Below are 13,096 nucleotides of genomic sequence, written 5' to 3'. Positions count from 1 at the left end.
GGATGTTTAGTTCATTCACTTGAAGTGTGACTAGATCTAACTGAGATATGCTCTAAAGGTAAAATATATACCAGATATTGAAGTTTTTATATGCAAAAAAGAATGTAAATAACTCATTTATAATTTTTATAATTGATTAATGTTGAAGGGATAACCTTTTGGATATATTAGGTTACATAAAACATTTAAATTAATTTGTCTGCTACTTTTACATTTTAAAATGGAACTATTAGCAATTTTAAAGTTACAAATGTGGTTTGCATTATATTTCTGTTGGGCAGTGGCTCGTATTATATTTCTCTTGGGCAGTACTGTAAATAAATACACAGATGAAATCAAATACTGATTATAAAACAAGGCCAAGCATAGCAGTGATAATAGTGCATTCATTACAAACCAAGGATTATTTTTCAACTGATTTCATGCATCTGAGGTCAAGGGTGAAAAAGAATTTTACTTAAATAGTGTGGTAAAGCTTATTTAAATCATTTGATAAAGATAGAGATTGCTAAGGGAACACAGAGGAGGGCACCTACCCAGTCTTGAGAGGTCACAGAGGCTTCTGAAAGAAAGAGATGTGTCAGTTGCAACTGAAGGAAAATCAGAAATTCTTTTTTTTGTTTTTTTTGAGACGGAGTCTCACTCTGTCGCCCAAGCTGGAGTGCAGTAGCACGATCTCAGCTCACTGCAAACTCCACCTCCCAGTTCAATGGATTCTTCTGCCTCAGCTTCCCAAGTAGCTGGGACTACAGGCGTGAATCCCCACGCCCAGATAATTTTGTATTTATTGCACAGATGGGGTTTCACCATGCTGGTCAGGCTGGTCTCGAACTCCTGACCTGAAGTGATCTGCCCACCTCAGCCTCCCAAAGCGCTAGGATTTCAGTTGTGAGCCACCACGCCCAGCCAGAAAATTAGAAATTCTTCAGGTGGATTAGGAGCAAGAGGGGAGATAGGAGGAGAGTACTCCAGGGAGAAGGAACAGAATTTGCAAAGTTTTAGCCATTGCTCCATAGCCCACTTGGAGAACTCCAAAATTTATAGGGGCTTGTTGTGATACTATTACATCACCACCTACAGCTATTTACATAAAGTTCTGTTTTCCCTGAGGCACTTATATATAAAAGAGAAGATTTATTTTACTTTCCTGCATTTCTCTGAAGAATCATGAATTTAAAACTGGATATTTAAAAATCTGAGAAACATGTTGGGCTCATAGTAAGAGATACTTTGCAATTACTATTTAGTTTTACAGGCACACACAGGGTTTTGCTTATCTGCATCTTGCCAAAAATTCAACCTTTTGCTCCAGAATAGTAACAACTTGACTCCCTAATGCAGAGAGCTGCACATGACTCTCAGCAAGAGGGAAAGTGAAAAAATAAAAGTCTGCAAAGGCATACAACTGATATTAAGTTAATTTTGCAGTGACCTCACATGGATGTTATGGTTGATGCCTAACTGAGCAGGGGGATCCCAGAGGGTCGGAATTGGAGAGGACATTGATGATGAGCAGTTTTCCAGCCCGTTTGCTACCCTGTCAATAATGAGAATAGTCCCGAGTAAATGTCAGAGCTAGGATTTAAACTCCTAGCTCTGACATCTGTCTGAGTTTAAAGATCTGTCTGGATCTTTAACTTGACCTCTCCTCTTCTTCTTGGATGACAAACATGTCTGAAGTCCTCAATCTTTCGAAAACTAGAGACTAGAACATCCTCAGTGTGAAAAAAGCATACCAAAACCCCAAACTAACTTCCTGAGCTCCACAATTTACTTTCAAGACCACCTCACTCGGGCAGCACCCTGCAAACACAGTCCTCATTCTCTGTGCTTGCTTAGATTTGCCTCACTTCTGCTGGGATGTAGGTGCTATGAGAGCAGGGGCTTCACCTGCCCTGTTGGTGGCTGTATCCTTAGGACTGGGAACAACCTTTGACACACAGTAGGCGCTCAAAAAATGTCATACTTGTTTAGCGTACTGCACAGTGTAGTTCCCGACTGGTGACCTATGCCAAAATTGTTCTATTTGGCATAATTGAGAATGATAATGCGTCTACTTAACCCAGATGCTCTCTTTTCCCCAGAAGGCTAAAAGAGGACATGACTCACTAACTGGTCTTCAGCAGTTAACCCATCCCCAACACTAGTGAAACCGCTTTGTAAAGATTATGACAGTGAGAGGAATCTAGCATGGCCAACTCCATCTTGCTTCTCGCCTCAGAGGCTGGTTGTTCTCACCCATTCTTGGCCATAGGCAAAGCTGACCATGTGAAGATCTAATTTGTAGTTTAGCTTTGAAGCAAGAATGATGATTGTCTTTCCCTAAAACTAGCCCCCTCCTTGTTCAGGGACGAAAGATCACCTTTGTAAAACGAATGAAAGGCCACGATATTAGGATTATGGGAGAAGACTAAATTCTGCTAAAATGTAGGCATAATTCCCATAATCCCTGGCTGCTCAGGAGTCATGTGGCCAGAGGTCACAAGAACTGTGACTTCCTCAATTGCTCCTACAGATAAGATCGCTATTGTAGAGCCTAAGAGCCTAAGATTGCTTTTTGGAGATGTTGTTCAGATTTTTGCATACTGGCAACCGACTGACCCCACCTGGACCTTTGGCTCACGACTCAGCCAGCCCTGTGGCTCCCACCCAGCGGGGGACTCAGTGCACAAGGACCATTTTCCAGACCCCTATGATTGCATCCTCAACCAATTAGTAGTACCCTTAGTCCCCTGCCCACAAAACTATCCTTAAAAATCCCTAGCCCATGAGCCTTGGGGATACTGATTTCAGTGACAACTGTCTTCTGCCTGGCCCAAGACATGTTACTTAAACTCTTTCTTTACTTGAATACCATGGTCTCAGTGTATTGGTTTTGTCTGTGCAGCAGACAGGAAGAACCCACTGTGTGATTACACTGGAAGAGGAGGAGCTGGGACTAAAAGCTATTCTGCTTGTCTTCCAGCCCCTCCTTTCTTCCTCCTCATGATAATGGCCATGGACTCAGTGCCTCCTCAGTGCCAGGCACTTTACAAATGTTATTTCTAGTCCTTATAACAACCCTACAAGATGGTGGTTATTAATATTGTCATCATCACTGTTTTACAAACAAGGGAACTAAAGCTCAAAGAGTTGATGCCATTTGCCCAAGTCCATACTGTTAGTGGTAATGGATTTGTCTGGGATTTGAATGCTGCTCTGTGTCACTCACCCCAAAGTCTGGCCTTACTCTTCCATCCACAGGTAATCTGGTCTCAGATTCTGGAATGCAGGCAGCTTGAGGAGGAGAATCGGTGTTTTGGGGATACCTGGAGTAAAATGAAAGTGAAGAGCAAGCAGTACTTTGTACCACAACACTTCCTGGGCACATACCATGGGCCAGCACCACACTAAACATGTTATTGGGACATCTCAATTACTAGTGGGCACAATTTATAAGGAGAGAAGAATCTTAGGCTTGCAGAAGTTGTATGTTATTATACACCTTCACACTTTGCTCTTTTCACTTTATGGTATATAACAGTAACTTCTCTGTTGTGCACCACACCTAGTTCTGAGTGCTTCATGCATATTAATTCATTTACTGCTCTCATCAATACTGCGAGGTAAGTAGTGTTATTATCTCCACTTTATAAATGATTATATTGAGACACAGAGAGGTTAAGTGACTTGTCCGAGATCACACAGCTAGTAAGAACCAGGTTTCAGACTTGGGCAGTCTGGCTCCAGAGCCTGTGTTCTTATCCTCTACTCTAAGCTGCCTTTCTGATATTATATATTACATATTACACATAAAGAAAATATATCATGAATATATAATGCAGATAACGTATTAAAAAATCAATTGTCTCTTATAGTGTGTGAATTATATACCTTCTGTATGGAATGTTAAATGCCTACCTTGTCAGTACATGGAGGGCTGTCTCACTTTTTAAACATCTGTTTAAACATCTGTATAGTACTCTGTTTTAAACATCTGTTTAAACATCTGTATAGTACTCTGTTTGAACTCTGTATAGTACTCAGTGTCGTGTAATTTATCTCACCAGTCTCCTATTGATGAACATTTTGGTTGTTCCCAAACCCTTTGCTATAATAACAATGATAATAACATAGAAGATAGTTATAGTACTTATATATAACATAATTAAAATGTAATTTATAATTAGAATAAAATCATGTCATAGCATAAATGCAATAAATATCCAGTGCATGTTTATTTCTTGCCTGTGCAGTTTATCTGTGAAATAAATATCCGGAAGTAGAATTATTGAATCATAGGCCATGTGCATTTGTAATTTTGATAGATTGTGCCAAGTTGCATTTCAAAGGACTTGTACCCTTTACCATCTTCACCAGCTATAGAGCACAGTGCCTATTTCACCATGGCCACACTCCCAGAGTGCTCTGTCATAAGACTCATGCTCTTCACCACTGCACCATACTGTCTCCCAAGGACAAATTAGTAGGAAAGCTGTGTAAATCCAATGAAAACTAAGTTATGTAAGAAAAGGTCAGAAACTTGACCTTGAGTCAAATGTCTGGCCAGAAGTATGAGAAACCAGAAGCAAAACAGAAGGTACTTTATAATTACACTCAAGGGAAATTGTATCAAGACTTTTATGCCAATGACTCAGTCCTCATTCTGGGGAGCCTGGGTTTCTAAACTGTCCTCTTCGCTTGTAGAGAAAGGAAGGCAGTTGAATTCCAGGAAATACCACTGAATTCCAAACACAGACAGGAAATATGTTATCTTCTGACAAAGGGGAAGAACTGGACGTCTGCAAGGCTAAAAGCCCTCTGAGCTTATGTGGGGTAAAATTGCCTTTCTGGTTCTAATTCTGGTGACCTAGTTGAGTGCAGGTTTCTGGGAGCTCATCAAAGGGAGTAAGCAGGACCCAGCTTTTCCCATGGGCAGCAGCCTCTACAGGGGCTCAAGTGAGGGTACATGGTATACAGATGGCCAATAAGTATATGAAAAAATGTTCAGTATCACTAATCATCAGGGAAATGCAAATCAAAACCACAACTAGATATCATCTCACCCCACTCAGAATGGCTATTTATCAAAAACACAAAATAAATGCTGGCAAGGATGTAGAGAAAAGGGAACTCACATACACTGTTGCCTGAAATGTAAATTAGTACAGCCATGATGGAAAACATTATGTAGGTTCCTCAAAAGGCCAAAAATAGAACTGCCATATGATCCAGCAATCCCACTGCTGGGTATATACACAAAGGAAAGGAAATCAGTACGTTGAAGAGATATGCACACTCCTATGCTTATTGCAGCACTATTCACAATAGCCAAGCTATGAATCCAAACTCCATGTCCATTAAGGGATGAATGGATAAAGAAAATGTGGTATATTAGTGGTTACTAGAGGCGAGGAAGAGTAGGGGTGAGATAGGAAGAGGTTGGTTAACACATACAAAAGTATAGCTAGATAGGAGAAATAAGTTCTAGTGTGCTACAGCACTGTAGGGTGATTATAACTAACAACACTTTATTGTATATTTTCAAATAGCTAGAAGACAGGATTTTGAATGTTCCCAACACAAAGAAATGATAAATGTTTGAGGTGTTGGAGAAGTTAATTACCCTGATTTGATCATTACACACTGTATACATGTATTGAAACATCATTCTGTACCCCAGAAATATGTATCGTTATTATGTGTCAATTTGAAAAGTTTACATACAGAAGAAGAGAAAAGAATAAATTGAGCCTCCACTGCTGATAGGAGTTAAAATCAATCCAACCCAGATGGCAGTTTGCTAATACAGATGAAGATTCCAACAACGCAATTTTATTCTTGGGAATTTACCTTGAGGACATATTTTGAAATATGAAAAAAGTTGTTTACCAAAATAATTGCAACATTATTAATGAATCTAAAAATTAAGACATAATTTAAATGTTTAATAACAGGGAAATAGCTATATAAATTAGGATATATACACATCATACAACATTATGCAGCCATTAAGAATTTAAGTTGGCCAGGCATGGTGGCTCACACCTGTAATCCCATAAATTTGGGAGGCCAAGGAATGAGGATTGCTTGAGGTCAGGAGTTCTTTAACCAGCCTGGTGAGTGAGACCCCCTTTCTACAAAAAAATTATAAAATTAGCCTGGCATGGTGGTGTGCACCTATAGTCCCAACCACTCAGGAGGCTGAGGTGGAAGGATCACTTAAGCCTAGGAGTTTGAGGCTTCAGTGAGCTATGATCACCACTGCACTCCAGACGGGTGACAGAGAAGACCCTGTTTGAAAAAGAAAAAAAAACAACTTTAAGTTATAATTTAAAATAGGAACTCATGTATCTGCTTTATAATTTAAATTATGTGAAAAATATGCTTAGAAAACTCTAATGAACGCTACTAAAATGTTAAATGTTAGTCTTTGGGTGGTTGGAATTGTGAGAAATGTAGTATTTTTTTCTTCTAATTTTTATAATGAGTATACATTTTTAAAAATTAAAGATATATTATCTAAAAACATTAGTAGATTAAGGACTTTACATGTATGTACAATATATACATGATTAATTGCATTTCAATGTATGTTCATGATTAATGTAACTATGTGTGAAAAAAATGGGTTAATTTTCTGAACCACTAGTGAATTAGTGAAAGGTTGACTTGGAGCTCAGTATATACAATCACTGAAGTCAGTACCAGGAGTCAATAAAATGCTTCAAGGGGTCCTGTTAGACGTATTTTAAATAATTAAAGATTCATTTTAAGTAGCACAAGTTTCATATAAGCAATAACAGATTCAATAAAGCCCTAAGAATTTTCTCCTTTGCTAAGTATGTCAAACTCCTGCAAATTCCACTTATGTTGTTACTTTGCTTGACAAAATATACCCTCATGGAAAACTCCCAGGTCAGTTTCAGACTGGACCAGATTGATTCCAATTGGATAATTAAAAATTAGTAAGGTTTTATTATTCATATACATGTATTTTTATTTAAAACTTGCTTACTAAACTTGAATTTTTTCTTAGGGTAGCTACGGGGGACCCAACTTTATAATCTGTACACCTAATTTAAATTTTGCTAGTTATGTTTGTGTATTAGTTTGTTTTCTGTTGCTTATAACAGGATATCTGAAACTGGGTAATTTATAAAGGAAAGGAATTTATTTCTGACAGTTATGAAGGCTGAAAAGTCCAAGTTCAAGTGGCCACATCTGGTGAGGGTATTCTTGCTGATGAGGGCTCTCTGAAGGTGACGTAGGGCATCACATGGTAAGGGGGTTAAACATGCCAGCTCATGTCTCTCTTCCTCATCTTATAAAGCCACCAGTCCCAGTCCCATGATAACCCATTAATCCATTAATTCATTAACCCATTAATCCGTTAATCCATTCATGGATTAATCCATTCATCAGGGCAGAGCCTTCATGGTGCAATTATTTCTTAAAGGTGCCTCCTCTTGATACTGCCACATTGGGGATTAAGTTTCAAGATGGATTTTGGAGGGGACAAACATTAAAACCTTAGCAGTTTAGTATAATTTGCTAATGGCTTTGTGAGTAAATGAGATCCTACCTCTTTTTGTTTCTCTGGAAGGCCAGGGTTTGATAAACACTTGTTGAACTATTTTTAACCATGGGCCCAATGCAAGGGCTGTACTTTGGGGATTTATTGGCTGGTAAATTATCAAAAAAAAAAAAAAAATCAGAAACATGCTCCAAAACACAGCTCTTCTATAATAGGGCAGAGGTAACAGTTCAGGGATATTTATTGTACCCATGCTATTTATCAGGTGCTGTCCAGGTGCTAGGGATGCAAAGGTGAATAGACATGGTTCCTGTCCATGCTGCCTTAAGCAAGTAGCATAATTTAGTTAAGTGGGCTGAATATGACACAGTAGGGCACAGTGAAGCTATGACAAGCAGGAGAGAGTTTTCCAGATTTAAAAGCTTTGTTCAAATCTTAACACTGGGTCCTCGAACTTTCAAGACATGCTAAAAAATGAATTTTTTCATTAAATTTCCTGTTTTTAAAATGCTGTTGACTAATTTAAAGTTTTAAAAAATACCGTGATTTGGGATCAAAAAAGAATTTCATTAGGCTGCATTAGAACTCTGGGTTACTGGATAGCCAAGGCAAAAAGAACAAAGCTGGAGTCATCACGTTATCTAACTTCAAACTGTAACACGAGAGTATGGCAACCAAAACAGCATGGTGCTGGTACAAAAAAAGACCTATAGAACAATGGAATAGAATAGAAAGCCCAGATATAATGTCACACATCTACAACCATCTGACCTTTGACAAAGTTGACAAAAACAAGCAATGGGAAAAGGATTCCTTATTCGATAAATGGTGCTTGGATAACTGACTAGCCATATGCTGAAGACTGAAACTGGACCCTTCCCTTGCACCATATACAAAAATCAACTCGAGGTAGATTAAGGGCTTAAATGTAAAACCGAAAACTGTAAAAACCCGAGACGATAACCTAGGGAATGCCATTCCGGACACAGGCCTTGGCAAAGATTTCATGACAAAATGCCAAAAGCAATTGTAACAAAAACAAAAATTGACAAATAGGACCTAATTAAACTAAAGAGTTTCTGCACTAGAAAAGAAACTATCAACAGAGCAAACAGCCTACAGAATGGGAGGAAATATTTGCCAACTATGCATCCGACAAAGGTCTAATATCCAGATTCTATAAGGAACTCGAATTTATAAGCAAAAAACAACCCCATTAAAAAGTGGGCAAAGGACATGAACAAAGACGCTTTTCAAAAGAAGACATACATGGTGTCAACAAGCATATGAAAAAATGCTCAACATCACTAATCATTAGAGAAATGCAAATCAAAACCACAATGAGATACCATCTCATGCCAGTCAGAACGGCTATTATTAAAAAGTAAAAAATAACAGGTGCTGGCAAGGTTGTGGAGAAAAGGGATTACTCATACACTTCTGGTGGGATTGTAAATTAGTTCAGCCATTGTGGAGAGCAATGTGGCAATTTGTCAAAGAACTTAAAATAGAATTACCATTCAACCCAGCAATCCCATTATTGGGTATATACCCAAAGGAATATAAATCGTTCTACCATAAAGACACATGTGCCTGTGCAGAAAACCAAATACTGCATGTTCGGACTTACAAGTGGGAGCTAAACATTGAGAACACATAGACACAAAGAAGGGAACAACAGACACTGCAGCTTACTTGAGGGTGGAGGATAGAAGAAGGAAGGGAATTTAAAAACTACCTGTCAGGTGCTATGCTGATTACCTGGTTGATAAAAAATAATCTGTACACCAAACCCCCATAATATGCTACTTACCTATATAACAAACCTACACATGTATCCCTGAACCTAAAATAAAAATAAAAAATTAAAGAACTGTGGGCCACATTTGTGCAACTTCTGTCTTTGGGAAACTGTCTTGTTGGATGACAAAGCACTGAAAATGTGTCCAATTGTAAATCAGTATAGTAATACTTAGCTCACAGGTTTATTAACAATATTAAGATATTGGGCATAAAGTATTTGACAAAATGATTGCTGTTAGTTATTATAAATTGGCGATAAAATTCATGTGTCAAGGATAGAAGGCATCAGATGATGGAGTTATAGACTGTTCACCAAAAGTGGTGATATCTGAGCACTGTTTTTTGTAACAGCTTTACTGAGAGATAATTAATATATCACACAATTCACTCATTAAATTGTACAATTCAATAGCTTTAGTATATTCACACAATTGTGCAAACATAACCACAAAAAATTCTCAAACACTTTTATCACCCCAAAAAGTAACCTCGTACCCATTAGCAGTCACCTCCCCTTTCCCCCAATCCTTCTAGCCCCAGTCAACCACAAATCTACTTTCTGTTTGCACACTTAATTCAAATGAAATCATACAATATATGGTCCTTCGTGACTGGCTTCTCTTACTTAGCATAATGTTTTCAAGAGCCATCCATGTAGCGTGTATCAGTATTTCATTGCTTTAGATTGCCAAATAGTATCCTATTATATGAATATACTACATTTTATCGATCTGTTTATTAGCTGATGACCAACTGGGTTGCTTGCACATTTTGCCTCTTAGGAATAATGCTGCTGTGAACATTCATGTACAAATTTTTGTGTGGATATTTTCATTTCTCTTGGGTATGTGCCTAGGAGTGGGATTGCTGGGCTAAGCATTGTTTTGAATAATAAATAGGAGTTTTTAAGCTGAAGAGGCAGGGAAAGTCAGAGGAGGAAGAAAAGATGGGTTAGAATTGGGAGGATGTTTTCTATTTTGAGCAAAACCATGGAGGTCTAAAAGAAGGCATATGCAGGAAACTCATAGTGGTTCTGTATGGAGAAAGTGGTGAGAAATAAAGCTAAAGAAGAAAGCAGAATTCAAGCCATGGAGGAGCTTCTTGGCCTATACTTTCTTTTGAAGGTACTAGGGAGCCATTGAATGCTTTCAAGAAAGGCAGGACCAGACCAATCTGGAAACCATGCAGAGGGTGGGTTTTGTTTCACAGCTGGGATTCTTCCTGGCAGGCAGCTTTGGTCAACATTTTGCTACCCACAGAGAATTTTACTCTTCAGAGCGCTCCACCTTAAATATTTGGACTGGCTGCTTGTAATCAAAATACTGTAATATGGATTTATGATATGTGATGTATTTATAACATAGGCAAGGGAGTTTTAAGCTAAACCATTTTGTTTTCTAAAAAGATATTGCAAAATTGAGCAAGTTTTATTTACGTTGGTACAAAAATGTGTTTAAATGGAGTTTTTGAAAATGAGTGTGCCAATTGCTTAGATTCTTTTTTATTTTTACTTTTTGCAGTAAGAAATATTCATTTTAACCAATAAAAAGTCTACCAGAATGGTGATTGAAATGGAGGAAGATGACTCATGACTTGAACCTGAGTTTTCTGAAATTAAAATTCCTTCTGCATTGGCAGCTCTTGCAACAGAATATTCTGAGGGTACTCCTTGTTTATTCTCGGTTGAAGGACAAGAACCTGAATTGAGAAGCTGTCATCCAGAATGAATAGTTTTTGTGTCCCTATGGTATAAGAACTGTTAGATACTATTAAGAATGTTGTGTATTTCCTCTCTCAAAGCTGCAAATATTGGCTGTGACTCTCTTCTGAGTTTTATTTCATATGTTTTCCAGTCTTTTTCAGTTATGGGCCTCCAAAAATAATATTTCTCTATGCTGATTTCAAATTGAATTTGTCTTACTATTAAAACAGCTTGTAGTTGCTTTTTAATTTCCCAACTCACTTGGTAAACATCAGAAGTGGAGCAGTACAAAAGCGTTTGGAAAAGTTGTATAAAACCTTCTATTTTCTAGCATTTAATTTATTGAATTTGCTCCCTTCCTTTTGAAATAAAATAGAAGTTGGGGAAGTTTAAAATGCTATCAACATACATTCAGTCCACAAATATTTCTTGATTTGTGTGTATCAGATAGCACAGGGGTATCAGTATACTATGACATAGTGTCAGATAGTATGGGAGGCACGGGGGTCAAGATGATGACGATAAAGGCCCATTTAACAGGGTTTACAACCTGCTGGAGGAGATGAGAAACATATACAAATGACTGCTGTGCGACAGTAAGGCAACGTCTGGGAGCAGCACAATTGCAGTGTATAGGGATGTAACAGTGACAGCAGTCCTTTGGGACTACTTTCATGTGCCGCTAAATGACGGGGTTATATTCTGAGGAATCCAACCTCAGGCGATTTCATCATTTTGCAAACATCATATGTAAACCTGGATGGCATAACCAACTAGACACCTCAGCTATATGGTAAAGCCTGTTATTCCTAGGCTACAAACCTGTACAGCATCTTACTGTACTAAATACTACAGGCAATTGTAACACAATGTCAATATTTATGTGTCTAAACATAGAAAAGGTACAGTAAAAATATACTATGAAAGATAAAAACACGGTACACCTGTATAGGGCACTTAGCAGGAATGGAGCTTGCAGGACTGAAAGTTGCTCTGGGTGAGTCAGTGAGTGAGTGATGAGTGAATGTGAAGGCCTAGGACATTACTGTATACTACTGTAGATCTTATAAATGCTGTACACTTAGGCTACACTAAATGTATAAAAAATTTTTGGCCAGGCGCTGTGGCTCATGCCCGTAATCCCTGCACTTTGGGAGGCCGAGGCGGGTGGATCACCTGAGGTCAGGAGTTCGAGACCAGCCTGGCCAACATGGTGAAACCCCATAACAAAAATTAGCTGGGTGTGGTGGCGGGCGCCTGTAATGCTAGCGACTCGGGAGGCTGAGGAGGGAGAATCGCTTGAATCCAGGGGGTGGAGGTTGCAGTGAGCCAAGATCATGCCATTGCACTCCAGCCTAGGTAACAAGAGCAAAACTCCATCTCAAAAAAAAAAAAAAAAAAAAAATCTTTTTAAATAAGAAACTAACCTTAGCTTACTGTAACTTTTACTGTATAAACTTTTAAATTTTTAAACAACTTTTGGCTCTTTTGAAATAACACTTATCTTAAAACAAACACATCGTACAGCTGTACAAAAATATTTTCTATCTTATATTCTTATTCTATATGCTTTTTTCTATTTTTGAAACATTTTATTTAATTTTCAGTTTTTAAACTTTTTTTGTTAAAAACTAAGAGAAAAACACACACATTAGCCCAGGCCTACACAAGGTCAATATCATCAAGATGTCATTAGGCCGCTGGAATTTTTCAGCTCCATTATAATTTCGCAGGACCATCACTGTATATGCTGTCCATCGTTACACACATTGTTATGTGGTGCATGACTGTATTGTTTTGGGTGATTTTTTAAGGGTCGTGCAGAAAAGGAGTCTGTGACTGAACATGTTAGGAAGCATTGCTTTATTTTTATTTTTATTATTACTATGTTTTTAGATGGAGTCTTGCTCTGTCACCCAGGCTGGAGTACAGCGGCATGATCGTGGCTCACTGCATCCTCTGCCTCTCGAGTTCAAGCAATTTTCCCGCCTCAGCCTCCCAAGTAGCTGGGATTACAGGTGCATGCCACCACACCCAGCTAATTTTTGTAGTTTTAGTAGAGACGGGGTTTTGCC

This window comes from Macaca fascicularis, chromosome 9 (genome assembly GCF_037993035.2).
Source record: "Macaca fascicularis isolate 582-1 chromosome 9, T2T-MFA8v1.1".
In the NCBI taxonomy this organism is placed as follows: Eukaryota; Metazoa; Chordata; class Mammalia; order Primates; family Cercopithecidae; genus Macaca; species Macaca fascicularis.
The sequence above is the reverse complement of the archived record's forward strand: the minus strand, read 5'-3'. Positions refer to the sequence as shown.